The sequence below is a fragment of the Vidua macroura genome, chromosome 3 (genome assembly GCF_024509145.1).
Source record: "Vidua macroura isolate BioBank_ID:100142 chromosome 3, ASM2450914v1, whole genome shotgun sequence".
Lineage (NCBI taxonomy): Eukaryota > Metazoa > Chordata > Aves > Passeriformes > Viduidae > Vidua > Vidua macroura.
In genome coordinates this window covers 30,200,740-30,214,279 of record NC_071573.1, presented here as the reverse complement: position 1 = coordinate 30,214,279, position 13,540 = coordinate 30,200,740, and the positions used below count along the sequence as shown (strand labels likewise).

General features: G+C 38.3%; 2 long non-coding RNA genes across 2 annotated transcripts; one reads left to right on the top strand and one right to left on the bottom strand.

Moving 5' to 3' along the window:
- The first annotated feature begins 217 nt into the window (after positions 1–217).
- Positions 218–13,149, top strand: LOC128805273 (uncharacterized). The gene is made up of 4 exons (XR_008436352.1): positions 218–300; positions 1,307–1,421; positions 9,397–9,505; positions 12,852–13,149. It is a non-coding gene; the product is annotated as an uncharacterized LOC128805273 (long non-coding RNA).
- On the bottom strand, positions 11,527–12,877 carry LOC128805274 (uncharacterized). Its single transcript, XR_008436353.1, has 3 exons — positions 12,843–12,877; positions 12,127–12,282; positions 11,527–11,628 (listed from the first exon to the last, which is right to left on the bottom strand). It is a non-coding gene; the product is annotated as an uncharacterized LOC128805274 (long non-coding RNA).
- Positions 13,150–13,540: the final 391 nt, after the last annotated feature.

Here is a 13,540-nt window from a genome sequence, read left to right as displayed (position 1 = left end):
TGGCAGATGTTGTCAAATGCTTGTTTTGCCTCAAAGATTACTTCAGTTTTCAAAGAACTGGGGGGAGAGAGGCGGAGAGCAGTTCAGGAAAGTTCAACCCATCTGTTTAATATTTGTTTTCCAATTTTCATTGTTAATTTCTAAACCAGGCTTTACACTTAATTTAATAAAGTGTTTGGTTTGACTAATAAGGATCACTTATTTTGCAAGAATAGAGTGAAGACTAGTGCAAAGAAAATTCAATGTACAAACATCCTGCCCAAGAAAGGAAGGTTTGCCCATACTCCATCTACAGGATTTGTAAGTACAAGAAATTTGTTCTCTTCAAAGATTTAAACTCCTTGGATTTAAGGTGCCATTGTAGGGCTAGTTGTTTATAGTTTTTACATGAACATATGGTGAGAAGTTTGACTGAAATAGTTCTACAAACAGCATATCTTAGCATGTATGAAATATTTTGAATAAAGGAGTTTCTGTGTGACCCCATTTATGTGATCCACATTGCTGCTTTTCACTAATGAAAACAAAACTGATCTGAAATTTGCATGAGTGTGATGTCTGGGGATAACAGTCTCATGAAATCAAAATGATGCAGGCTGTCTCTGATTTTGCTAAGATAAACTAGAATTTGGGAGGAAGAATCTCATGGAAAATTAAATATAAAAGCAGACAGAGTTTCTGAAGTTTTAAGAACTCCTATTTTTTCCTGGGAGATTTTTTTTGAGTCAAAGATCTTCAGTTTATTATCAATGAAGAGCAGTGGTTCAAGAGGCTGCAAACAGCACAGATTCAAATAAGCCTGAAGGAATCTTTATATTGTCTCCCAAGTATTGTAACTTTCACTAGGAGGGCTTTTTCTAGGTCAGCATATCTAGAACCCAAAATGGAGCTGATCCATAGATCTACAACTCAGATGCTGCTGCAAAGACAGATGTCTTGCAGGTCTTTCCCTTACACTTAGATGGCATGCTAGATAGCTACTGTTAGAAGTTTTTCATCAGAAAAGATTTAATTTGCAATGTTTCTGCCTACCAAACCCAAACTGATTTAACTCTAAGTCCTGTTGCTAGAGTGGCAAATGTATTTAAAGGAGAAAGGGTAGTAATGCAATAGTTCTGACAGTGAAGTTCAGACAAAAAAAAAAAAAAAAAAAGAGCAGCCCTATGGAAGAAAAAGTGGTCTGATGAATCACTTCTCTGTTCATACTGTCCCTTTAATACAAAGCAGAATACAAATGTTTGAACGAAAATGCTTCAATTGTTACATTCTCAGCAATGCTTTCTCTTTCTCACTTTAAACCATCCAGAGTCCTTTGTAGCCACATACAGTATGGGACAGAACAGTTTGGAAAAGATTCATCTATCAAGTTTAACAACTTTCTGGTGTAACTTCAGAGAGGTTTATTGCTTATTCATGTGGAAGTGAGTACACCCAACTTGTTTTGCCTGATTTTGCTACTTTTGCTGGTTTGCAGGGCTGTTCTGGTAGCTACAAATGGCTTCTCAAGTGACATTTGCTGGCATTCAGTAGTGTATATTTATCAGTAGTCTTCACCTCACTTCTATAAGTGTAATCTATTTTATTTTGTTCTTCATAGCAACCTCCGTTCCACTCTCCATGGCCTGGAAATGATAAATGGCACAGTGGCATATTTCCCTAGCTGCACTAAAATGTCACTGTGAAAAATCTTTAATGGACTAAGTGTAGCTTTTCAGGTTATAACTTGTCAAGTTACGGAGAAATTCTAGAGTTTCTCCCTAATCCACGATTCTTTGGTACCACAGCACAGACGGCAGAGACTAATTATAAGTTACAGCAGTCAGAGCAGGGCAAAAATAAATGAAGTAGAAACTGTTTGATCAAGGCTCATTTATACTTGCTTTCTGCACTTGTGCTCTGTTACCTGATGTGCTCTGTGCAGGCTAATGCTGGATGTGCCTCACTGCTTATGTATGAATATGCACACATGCTGAGATCTTGGTTATTTCAAAGAATTTGCTTATCACTGTAGCACTGGATATATTCATACTGCTCCTACATCTGGGGGTGCCAAGGGAAACCCTCCAGGCTGGCCAAAGTAATGAAATGCTTTAAGAAAGAGTCTCTGGTGGCACCTGTGAAAATGAACACTATCTGGAAATAAACAGGTGAGAGGACTTAGTGTTACTACCCTCTTTTAGTTTAGGTACCAAAATAGGACAAGAGAGGCTGACTTACATTTTAAAGCAGCCTCAGAAATGCAATGTACCTGCCCTGGGCTCAGGGATCTAGAAGACTATCCTGCTTAAGGTTTTCTGTTCATTTTTCAGCAGTTCTTGATCAACTTTTTGGACAAAATGCTCAAGTCCAGAATATGTTACTGTGAGACAGAACAGTTTTTGAGAACATTCACCCTAAATCTGACTGCAGATGGTACTTGGGTGTTGCTTTTCCTTAGTTTTCCCTGCCTTTGCAATGAATACTTAGAAGAAACATCTTAGGTCCTTAGTTATTTTCTTTAAAAATAAACCTACTTCCCTGTTCTATGATCATAAAGCATCATGCTCAGATTTCCTCTCATTGAAGAGCTAGAAAGCACAAAAGAAATGAAATGCCAGAACCAACAAGAACATTTGTTTTGCAGCAAATGGTGAATGGTGTAATTTATCTGACAAAGAGGGCATTTTTGGCGTTGAGGGACAACAGCACCTCTTTAGATCATGCCATGAAGTAGGAAGTAGCTGAAATTATTTTAAAGTGATTTTTCTATTACTTGCATTTAACTGGTATTTTTTTAATCAGTGAGGACAAGAGGTTGTAAATCTTGACGTGACATGCAGCATAAAATACTTGTCTTTTGAAAAGAAGCCAGGGTGGAAGTGCTTTAGAGTAAAACCTACCTTCCTCTTCTCCCATTCCCTACATCAACTTCCACCTTATTGCAATCATGCTATTACAAGACCTGTGCCCTCTTATATCTGTACCAGTTCCAGAGGGTCCATATTTCACTCTTAGGACTTAAGTGTTCACATAATCCGTGATGACTTCCTGCAAGGATGTGACTTTAAATCCCTATGCCTACAAAATATGCTCAGTGGGGAAAAAATCTCTTGTCTGACTAACTTTAAAATCATGTCAGTCTTAGGAAGCGTCATGAGTCCATCAGCTTTCCCAACGAACATTTTCAGTGCTTATTTACTGTGTAGACACAGTACTTTATGTCACCCAGTATTTTGCTTTAGGAGTTTAGACCTCACTTTGTTTCCAAGGAAAGTTTAAGGGAAAGAAACATCTTCTAGTAGAATAGCTGAAAGCAACATCTGGAGTAAGGTTTTTGTATACAAAGGAGGACTTGTGTCTGAAAACTTTTTTTCCCCCTAGTTAAAACAGTTGGTCTAAGAGAAAATACTGCCTTGTCCAGCAGTGTTTATTATATTCTTAGGCCATACTACTGAAATAGCTAACAGTAACCATACTTTGCTTGTCCTGAAGGGGTGAAAAATAAACTTAAAAATGAAAATGAAATGAAAGCCTTGAAATGAAGCCCTATTATGCTTTTAAGCCCTTGGCTAATTATCTGCAGTTGACACTCCCCTGGAAGCCAGCAGAAGCTCTGTGCTTGCATCTAGAAATTCTAAAGTTTATAGGCTTTCCCCTAACACTGCTTCTAGAGGACAAACAAAGGCTTTTCTCCAGTTCACTCTGCAGCCCTCAGATTACCCTGAGCTCAGTTTACTGCATTTACTACCTGTCCTCCTGAAAGCCATATGAGTATGTTCTGCTACCACTATGGTCAAGCATCCCAGAAGTTCTAAAGAGCCTTGGGGTTTTCTACTGCTTCAAAGGCACTTTCTCTCTACCCAGAAGAGTTTGAATTCTGCCACTGACTGGGGTCTGAACATGGCTCTGAGAGTTTAGCTTGCAATGTTCTGGGGCTGCACCATCCTTCAGAAACACCTCTGCCTGCTCCACAGGCATGAGGCCACATCAACCTGCTCTTTGCACTTCTTCAGAGACATTCACTGAAAACTCTCTGGGTTGGAGGAAGCAGACCAGCATTGTGCCTTCATGCAGAAATTGACAGCTTGGCACCTATTTTTTCAGCATGGCATTGCAAGGGATTCAGCTTTTCACATCTATTTGTTTAGTTTGACTGCTTATGGACTTTCAAATGCAGCTGTCTTCTGTGTGTCCAAATGCCACGGGGGATGGTTTGGCTTTGTGCAAAGATGGTGGAAAAAAGAAAATAAAGCAGCTTCCCTAAGGGCTTATTCTTAAGACACACTGCTGCTTGTGGCTTGTTTCCCATGGAGGACAAAATTTCTCCTAGTGTTTGATATATATGAAGATACCACTCCTGCTCTTTGCCAGCATTTAAAGGGAGGATGTACTCAAAGATCTCAAGATGCATGCAGAGACTATCAACAGTTTCAGATTAAGCACAGCCAACATCACTGTGACCAAACTGGATATTGTATTATTGTCCTTTTTATAATCCTTTTTATTCTTGTGTGTGTTCAATATTTCACTTGAAAAACAAAACACTGAAATAAAAACCCCACACATTTTTCCTACTGAAGTGGTCTACCTGACAATAAAATTCAAGTACTTCTTTCTAAAAGGTCTTTCAGAAAGCACTGAAGTTACAGTAAGGAAAAGAAAATATTCATACTGGCCTTTTCAAAAGCACTTGCCTGATGCCCAGTTTTACTCAATTGTAGTAGGAGCAGAGCTAAGGTACGACCACAGTCCGGAGCAATTTCACACCTATAAGCATGGGTAGATTTCCTGGTGAACATTTAGGGTGTTGCAGACCCCCTCCTGTATCCTTGCTAGATTACAGGCTAAATTGAGGCCAAGTTTCTGCTCTGCTCCCTAATACATATTATGGGTGAAATCATTTCTGTGTAAATCCCTTTGTGGATTTGGGCCTGAGTGTTTTTGAAAATCCCACCCACATGGGACACCCGTAGGTCAAATGAAAAATTGCATAAGCTATTAACTAAAGCTATAGCTTATAAAAAGTTACCCACAAGAAAGGTACACAGGTTAGTGCTGCTCCAGGGCATCCTTAAGACACACTTCAGTAAGTTATAAAGTTATCTTTGGAGAGCAATCAGACCAAGTTGTCAGTCCTGTAAGGATAGATTTATGTGTCTCTGACATGTCACTTGTCGTCTTTGCCACTTCATTGCGGCTATGATATTTCAGCAGGAGGTAACCATTGCTATTCCCCTGCCTGAAAATCCACAGAACTTTCTTCTGTAAACATTTATTACCCTAGATATTTTCACAGGACTGCATCGCTGAATTAATCTATATGTTTTTTTAACTCTCACTCACAGGTCAGTGCTTGTTTTTCTCAAATTTTTCTCATTTTAATCTGAATTTATGTAGCAGAAAGTTCATGGGCAAACATTTTTCCCTGAAAAAATGCTGGGATTTGTTGGGTATTTTTAGCAATATCTTTTAAAAGTTTTTTTTGTTTGTTGCTGAGGAAGTAACCTAGGTCATCACCCTGCACTGGAAGAGTTACTGTCTTCGTCGTGAAGGGGCCTAATCAAGAAGTTTGTTAGTAATCTGTACTATTGATGCAATATTATCATTGAGCTTACCTCCAGGGTTGGTCTTGTTTCTCCCTGTATTCTCCTGAAATATTGTTCTGCAAGCTGGAAAAATGATTTGTTCTGGCTGAGTCTAAAGTGAACAATTAGAGAATGGAAACTCTCAAAGTGAGTTTATGTTTAAGGCCTTAATTCTCCTGGAAGTGAGCACAGTGGCAATGCCAGCACCATGCAGCAGACTATGTCCTGACTGCAGCTACCCTGGAGCCTGAATCCTCATCCCAGCTCTACAGCCGTGCACACAGAATTGGCGTTTGGTAGACAGAAGCTGAAGACAGAACAGTGCATGACACAGTACAAATCTGTAGCCTAAGTGATACAGTCCTCCCAATATTGTTAACTTTTGTACATAATGCCCCCTGGAGACACGTTTACAGAGTTGCCATTTCAGCAAATGACATTTTGCATATTCTTTGGAGATGCCACATGGGTAATGCAGTCATACTCAGCTGAAAGTGCCCATGTGAATTGAACATGACTCAGCTGCTCTCTGGATTACACACACAGGGTATTTTATGTCAGCAGACAATAAGAGGAGCTGAAGTGGGGCTAGAAAATGGAGAAAAGACATCTTCCCTTCAGCACTGCCATTTTGGTAATGCTGCAATGTTCTATGCAGGTAGCAGCTTATACTGGTGCATAGTGGAGATCAGCTTCGTAACAGCGGAATGTTTTTTGTAAAAACAAGTATTTCTCAAGTGTTTCTCTCTTTGGTGTGTTTCACCAGAATTAATACTCAGAAGCTACTAAGGAAATGTTCTAAAAGATGTAGTGATATTGCTTCTGCAAGTTCTTGGTTATTTCCCTTCTCTTGTTAGGGCATATCAAAACTTACTAGAGACCCATATCACTTTCCCCCTAATTCTGTTCTTTAATGTCCTGTTTTCTTTACTGATTTTTTTTTTACTATTCCCTTTGAATTACTGATCTGGCTATTCCCTTTGCCCACACCTACCTGCTGCGGTCTCCTTCCTCATGCTGGGGACAGTTTGTTTTTTTCTCTAATTACCAAAAGGCCTTCCTATTTCTCTTTGGAATTATTTAAAAAATAAATTCTTTTTGTCATTAAGGCTCCTCCGATATTTGATCATTATTTATTCTGAAGTTGTTAGTCTCCTTTAGACTGTAAGTATTTTACAAGTTAAAATACATCTGATCTCACCGTTAACAGCAGGCAGGTTCAAAGCAGAATCAAGTAAGGCTGACTAAATCTACCTATGAAACTTCCCAGTATTCCACTGATGTTCCAGTGCTTTATTGCAGCAAACATAAGTGCTTTTAGAAGGCTTGGTTTTGGTACAAAACAAACAAACAAACAAACAAACAAACAAACAAACAAACACAGCTCCCACCAAAAGAACATGTGATCTCCCCATGCATACTTGGGTTCAAATTCCTGACCTGCTGTCTCTCTAACTGCAGGGGACTGTCAATTCACCCACAGCCTGATAGTTATCCTTGGGCAAGATGCACTCCACAGTTCCTCCTGGAGGTGATCTACTTCCTATAACAAAGCATTCTTCAGAGTCATTATCTGAATTTGCTTCCCCATATATTGGGTGAGCATCCCCACAACTGCACCGCAGAACTGTGCTGAAACTGAGCTGCACTTTCTAATGAAAATTCATTTCATTGCAAAATTCCCAATCAGCTCTAATTTGGAAGCCCCAGCTGAGCTCCTGCTGTGAGATATATCATAAGAGACAGATCTTGCTGTGAAGGGCTGGCAGGTTGGAGAGATGAAGGCTGAGAAGAAAAGCACAACAGAAAGGTGAAATGGCTTCCTCAGAATCATGCAATGGGTCAGTGGCAGTTTTAGGTCTTCTTAGTGCCAGCCACAGCCCATGCTACCTCTCCCATCCTGAGTTTACAGACAGACTTAGCTTTCCCTGGTCATCTTTTCATTAACTAGATTATTCTTGCATGTAGGTTAACGCTTGGGTGCACAAGTTCAGCAGTTTTGAACCTTGCTGTTTACAAAGCATCATGTACATATATATGGCACCATCAAAAACTTTGCGGTAACAGATAACAAAGATGTCACAGTAAAATGCTTAAAAGCCAGGCCCTATTGCACCAGAGTAGACAAGAGGACAAAGAATATCAAGTATTATTCTAACTAAAGTCTTTCAGCTGCTCTGAACAAGGTAAGAAATATTATTAGAATTTCACAGTTTGGAAAATCTGGCATAAGATGGTGCACCTGAGCCTGTACAGGTTGTTAAGCCAATGCCATGGATAGAATGTGATGCCTTAAACTTTTTCAGATGCTTCCCTAAATCTCTAAGATGATAAGAATTTTTAGTTTTAAAGGAATTTTATTTTTTCTTCTGGCCTTATACTGATTAGGTACAGAATTAGAGACAACTTGTTATATATTATGAATAGTACACCATTGTATTTTGTTTATTTTTCCTGGGAGCTTTCTGAAACTAAAATTTCTCTTTGAGAACAGCTGGTCCATGCCCCTGAGGAAAAAGATGCTTATGTCAAGGCTGAGGTTAATGATTTTAATTTGCAGTTTTTGTGGGAATATTGTTTTGATTCTGCAGATATCGCTGTCTCTCCATTGTTTTAAAAAAGCAGCAATACTTAAATAAGGCTTTACATCTTATTACCCCAAAACATGTTTAATTTTGTTTGACTAGATCATGTCAGTATGTTAATAGAATAATTGTTATTCCAAACATGCTTGGTGAACTTGAATACCAAAGTGAAGTTTATATGTTTAATCAAATATATTCAGTAATTCCAGTGGAAAATGCAGAAGTGTTTTCTGTCAATATTTTCTTGACTTTTGAAATGAGTATACATTGCCCAAATTGTCATTCTTGTGTATCTATTTTCTATCCATATCCAAGCAATTGAATTCATTTGTATGACTGTTTACAATGACTGAAAAGGGAAAAAAATACCCCACAAGGTCACATTGGCAATACTTGCTGGTAGTGCTTTTACAGGTATGTGATCAAGGGAAGGAAACATCTTGCAGATTTTCAAGCCATGAGTTGTCAGATGGGTCATAAAACCAGCTGCGATTCCCAAAACTGTACTGTATTTTTGGATGTATTATAAAAAGGCTGCCATTTCTCTTTTTTGTCTCTCATGCAACATTTCATCTTTCCTTCTGCATGAGATGATGACTTAAATCTAGTCTAGTTCCTTCAGAGACCTTCACAAGAGGAAAAAAAAAAGGCTTAAAAAATATTACTTGATAAAAAGCTTATCCATAATGCTATCTGGCTTAGAAACCAAGCAGGGAACCTTGGGGTGAGCGCTGCCCATGGAATGGTATTGTGCAGGCATGGGCAAGTGGCAGGATAGCATGGAAAGAATGAGAACAGGAGATTTGGAGCTTTGGGAGCAGAGGAGATTCTGAGAGGACACTTGAAGAGACAGCACAGAAGTGGGATATAAAATGGAAATAGCAGAGGAAGAATGATCTTGAGGGCACAGGAGGAGAACAGGGAAGTGCAAAGAGCCTGTAGGACCAAGAGGGAGCTAATGGATCCTATGAGGCTCCTTGCTGCTGCTGACCCAGCTACCTCTCAGGATAACATTGTGGGAAGATGTCCAAAGGGAATTTGTAGAATGTGGTTTGTAAACTTTCTATATATTGATCACTAAACTCTCCACATTTTCTTGAAGCAACTTTCTCCAGCAGTGACTGCTTACAGACCCAGCCAGGAGAGAATATTTGTGGATGGACTTTTGGTGGGTGGTGTGGCTGGCAGAGAGCAGGTGGAGGCAGTGCCCCTGAGCTCAAGTGTATCATGTTTGCAATTTGTTTCAGGACTGACCCTGAATCTTCCAGGCCCTGGAAGATTTTCTGTCTTCAGGGAATGTGAGGAAGTGTGGAGACAAAGGGAGAGACTTGAAGTATTTCTCCAGGAAGAAAAGATGTAAATATTCTTCTATATTCTTGTATATTGGCTGATGGTTTTTAAAGATTTTGCTAAATGGTATGGTTTTCTAACTTCTAATAGTAGAAAAACAAGTGGAAAAGAAAACAATTATGTTGTTCTAGGATCACAGTTGTTATACATTTCCTCAGATTATCTTGATTGGAAACCTCATACCTCATTTGAGATAAGACATTCTTTTCATTCTTCTTTTTCTTCATTCTATAAGTTATTATAGAATTAAGAATATGATGATTTTATTCTTAACAAACAGTAAAATATAATACAACGTTTTCACCACATTTGAAAATGCCGTAGAACTGCTGATGGAAGTATGTTATTCTTGCTTCTAGATAAAGAACCTCAAAAAAGGTTATTTAATATGAAAATTCACCTTTCCCAATGATATGTATTTTCAACATCTACAGTGTATTCAGAGTATTTTGTGTAGCTTCTCGGCTCTGAAAAATCCATGGACAAATTTTCACAGAGATAGTTAGATGATATAGATATAGCTACATCTATTTTTCTTTTAGGTGAAAGTAGCACCTGAAAAAAACCTGTTCTTTCATCGAAGCAGTGAAGCAGCAAAGCAGCAATATAGGGCCAGAGCTGGAAGTACTTCTGCTGTAAATCCACACCAATCCAACTAAGTCCAAGCACTTGTGAATATTAAATTCACACTAGTGTAGCTGAGAGTGGAAATGACCTTTGTTTTTGAAACCCTTGGAGTCCGAAGTGAAAAAAAAAAAGGAGCAGGGTTTAACCTTTAAACCTTTCACTGACCTTTAAGCAGTACTTTGGATTATATCTGCCCTTGTTAATCTGAAGCCACTTGCAAACATAACTGGCATTCCTGTTTTTTAAGTATACTTTATGTACATTATAGAATGTGTTGGCAATTGAAAAGTTTGGCTCCTGTTCATTGCGTCTTTATCACCTTTTAAAGTGATGCTTGTCTTTGTAAACAAAATTTCATAGTTAGCAGCAACACAAGAAATGATTTGTGTTGAAGTGCATCATGTAGGTGATGGCTAGGCATAGATCTATACTCTTGGAGGTGCAAACCCACGTGTTGATCAAGACATAAAATTTTGTGGAATTCCTGTATTAATGTAGAACACAACAAGGAACAGCTTTGCTAGCACCTCTTTCTATCACAGGTGAGTAGAAACTTCTGCAACATCTGTCCAGACCATTATTTTTCCTTCTTTGGCTTTTCTTTCTTTCACACTATTCACATCACTGCTTTGCATGCACTTTTTTCTCACGTATACCTTCCCCACACATATCTTCATTTTGGTCTATTAAATCCAAACTACAGGTACAAATGATATAAAATGAACCATGAATTTATCTTGGACAAGATCTCACTGCTCTCATAATCTAAACAGAGTTTAATTAACACTAGAAACATCTACTTCTTGATATAAATAAAATAGTCTAAAACTGGTGATGGTAATTTCCTCTTTTCATTCACACAATGATTGCAAAATGTCTTGCCATTCACATGGAAATTTCTCTCCTAAATATGTCTGTCTTTAGTGGAAAAATGTCATGGGCAGAGCACAAATTTATAGAGGATGTATATGTTTAAGAAATAGCAGCTATTTCATATTCTGTGTCCATCATTTGAATCAAGAATTTTCCTGCTGGATTGTTACAGTAACATAGAGGGACCGATGCACTGCCCCTTACATTTAAGCTACTCTTCAAGTGCAGAAATACTGACCTTAGAAACTGACAAAATTACAAACAAGATATTTTGCCTTGAAGTATGAAATGCTGGAAATTGCTGAGACAACCTAGCATAACAGGGACATTCAGGCTGAATCAGTGTGAGAAACACCATTGTAGGTTTAGAAAGAAATGCACGGGATTTGTTTTCCTGTAAAGTTTTACCAGGACGTGACATTGTAAAGACATTGAGTGTCATAGGCTTTTAAAGAAATAAAGCAGAGAGCAAACACTGAAAGGTCTTGTGATGTAGCTGGTGAAAAGCACCTGTTTTTTATGGTGGATATTTATTTGAATATGAAAAGTACTATACATTTTTTTATCATCTCCTCATCTCTTGCTGTTGTGTGTTGGAGAATGACAAAATCTCTGGAGAGGGATCAGATCTGTAAAAGTTGTCAGTTGTTAAGACAAGGTATTCAGTGAATAAATGAATTATTGTACTGAAGTCCTTTATTGAATATTCCCGTGTCACTGCTTTAGTTAACTATCAAGAACACAGGCATTTAACAATATTACTTTAAATTCAAAATGCCTTGAAAGTACTGAGATTCAATTTGCAAATGTAACCAAGAATAAAACATGTGCCTTGGATTACATGTCACTTCTTGGGATGTTTTGACATATCACATTTAGAAAATACTTTCCTGTGACAGAAATGATTAAAATAAATTTCAGTTATCTATGACTTATAACAGTCCAGTTCTTGGTTAGTTTGCTCTCTGCATCACAGCAAGCACCAGTTGACATGCTCATTTGTGCATCAGTGTGGAGGCCAACTGCTTAAGGCTAAACTGCTATTGTGTTCCTTGTGTGAATAATCCTGTTAGCAGCAAGGGAACACAATGGAAAAATCATAAAATTGTCAGAAGTGAGTGAATTACCTGACTTCCTTCTGTTTTCTGGAGGTGATCTGTGCAGTATTTTTAGACAGACCTCATGTGTGATGGTACCAACATCTTCAAAGCCTCCACCTTTTTATTTCCTCTCAGGGGTACCAAAATCACACCAGCTCTTCAATATGTGTTCAGATGGGCACACTTAGAAAAGTAGATAAACAAATCTATTCAATAATCTGTCCTCTTCACTTACCAAATACTGATACCAAGATAGAAAATATAAGGATACCCAGGGAGGTACTTTTCTCTGTGTCTTTCATGAAAACACACTTACTCTAGAAATTCAGTATATAAGGACCACAGAGCATTGTCCCAAAGAGCAACCATGTCCATAATGGAAAATATACATTAAATTTAGTATTAAATCTACTTTTATTAAATATAGTTAAATTAATTACAGCTTCTCAGTATCAAATTTTAGTATTACGTGTAGTATTACATTAAAAAAATTAATACAAGTAGGCAATTCCTACTACAGAGTTATGCTCAAATTTGCCACTCATATTTGTGGAACTTGCAGAAATCTGAGAAAGACAGCTTTGGGTTTATTAACAAAATGTCACAATTAAATTTATCCAGGAGGCAGGTAAGACTGCCTGCTAATAGTAACATTCTCAGAACAGCATGATTAGTTCACTGATCAAATCTCCTGCCCATCCATCTATGACATGCAAATACCAAAGCCAAAAAAAGATTATTACTTTTTGCAGTGCACCTGTTCTTAGCACATGATGAGAGGATTGTGAAGACAGTGATGGAACATACAACAAAAACCTGTTGCTTCATGCTCCGTGACACGTTTGCTGTACCAGGAATGAAACAGAGAGAAGGAATTCGGCCATTGGGATGATGAAATCTGGATCCTGGTTCTATAACCTGCTGATGATATGGACTTCTGTTGTCATTTGGATGTGTTTTTATATTCACTGTCTTAATTAATAGTTATGGATGTTGCATGACATGGTGTTAACACCCTATCTGAAAATAAAATGAGTACTGACATGTCAAGGACTTGGCTAAAAGGTGTTTTGATTTCTCTCTGATTAGTGCTGGATCTCATTGTTGATCTGTTAATCATTTTAGCTTCATCAGATGAAGCAGAAAGATGGGCAAAGGCAGGTTCTTTTTCCCACAGCATCCTGGGACTGGTACCAGCTGCACAAGAGGTAAGACAAGGTTTAAAATGCATTAAGGCTGCCCAGGTACCAAGTAACCAGTACCCACATCTCCTGGTCAAACCCTCCTGCTTTCCCACATTCAGTGGGTGGCAGAAAACAACAGCTGTCCCACCCCTTAGGCTATTGGCTAAGACCTGTGGGATTCATGCATTTGAAAGCTTCATGTGGGAAAAGAAAGTAGAGACTGAAGCACTCACACCCCAGGGAAAATGCACAGATAA